This window comes from Anguilla rostrata, unplaced genomic scaffold (assembly GCF_018555375.3).
Source record: "Anguilla rostrata isolate EN2019 unplaced genomic scaffold, ASM1855537v3 scaf1080, whole genome shotgun sequence".
NCBI classification, from domain to species: Eukaryota; Metazoa; Chordata; class Actinopteri; order Anguilliformes; family Anguillidae; genus Anguilla; species Anguilla rostrata.
In genome coordinates, this window is record NW_026986421.1 from 1,023 (window position 1) to 2,402 (window position 1,380).

A 1,380-nucleotide genomic window follows, 5' to 3' on the forward strand; every position below is an offset into this window, starting at 1 on the left:
AAAGACAGACCCCTTTTTTATTACAAAATTAACTCTGTATGAAGTTGTAAATTTTTTAAAAAATGTCCAATTATGTATGCATTCTTTGAATATTAACAGTGAAGCCACATATCCTCCGACGAGATGCAAATTTTTAATCGCCTCTCTTCACTTCAGCCTAGTGGCGCCCCCTGGTGTGTATTTCTCTGTGTCACACTTGCTTACCTGCAGCACGTCATATTCAGGGCTGATGTTGGGGAGCTGCAGACTGGCATATGTGTCCCCGTCCCTCCCTCCCTTTAAAAAAAAAGACACACAGATGGTGTGAATGTAAAATAGAGGTGAAATCAGGCTGACCTGCAGACAGAGTGTTTCAGAAGAGGAAGAGGAGGAAAGAAGAGACTCACCTTCAGTGTTCTAGACAAACTGGAGACATGAAAATCAGAGTAGAGAGAGAATGTGTTATTGCCTCTGCTCATACAATATGCCTCTGCAGACCTCAGTCATATACTGTAAGGGATGGTTTTAATTTTAGTGAGATTTTACTGAAAGAATAAATGCCTTTTTGTAACTATAATACTCTCTATAATACTCTATACTACTATATAATTTCAATGACTGGCAACACTTGCATTCTCATCCACTTTGATTCTTCAGGTTGTGATTGCAAATTTGTTTTCAGTTGAAAAATCTGCTAAAACAGGGTACAGTAAAAACTTATAATTTGTTTTAAAACTATTATGACAAAGGTACATTCTGTCAACATTTAATAAATAAAAGATCAAATTGAAAAGATATACTCACCTTTTCATTTTGAAGATACTGAATCCAATTGTCAATACATTCAGACAAATCAGTCCTGCTATGATAACATATAACAGCAGATAACTGTATTGTACTCCTGAAAAAAAAACAGTCATGATGTAGAACTTAATTTATGCCTAAAAATATATTGAAAGACATTAACAGACTTGTCTTGTTTACAGAAATCCAACAGTGAGAGTGTTTATGAACAGTAAAATGTAAAAATATTCCCCACATTTTAGGCCCTGTCCACACATATACGGATTTTTCTTAAAACATAGTTTTTTCCCCCTCCGTTAAAAGAAAAAACCTATCCACACGAGCGGCATTTTAAAAAATATCTCCGTCCACAGGAGAACGGTAAAACGATTGCCGCATGCGCAATACACCAATTGCCATGGTAACTGATGCGCGAGTTGACGTCATGACGTCAGCGTTGTCATAATGCTTTGTTCTTCTCGTCCACACGAAGACAGAGAAACCAGAGTTTTGAAATATCTCCACCTTGGAAGGCAGGATAGAAAAAAGTAGAAACATATCTTACACAGAATTGGAAACCTACTGCCTGGCAAACCATAAAAAATAAACAACGCACCT

At 36.7% G+C, this 1,380-nt stretch overlaps 1 long non-coding RNA gene across 1 annotated transcript; it reads right to left on the reverse strand.

The window, feature by feature from the left end:
• Positions 1 to 200: 200 nt before the first annotated feature.
• LOC135247129 (uncharacterized) lies at positions 201 to 722 on the reverse strand. The gene is made up of 2 exons (XR_010328086.1): positions 387 to 722; positions 201 to 276 (listed from the first exon to the last, which is right to left on the reverse strand). It is a non-coding gene; the product is annotated as an uncharacterized LOC135247129 (long non-coding RNA).
• Positions 723 to 1,380: the final 658 nt, after the last annotated feature.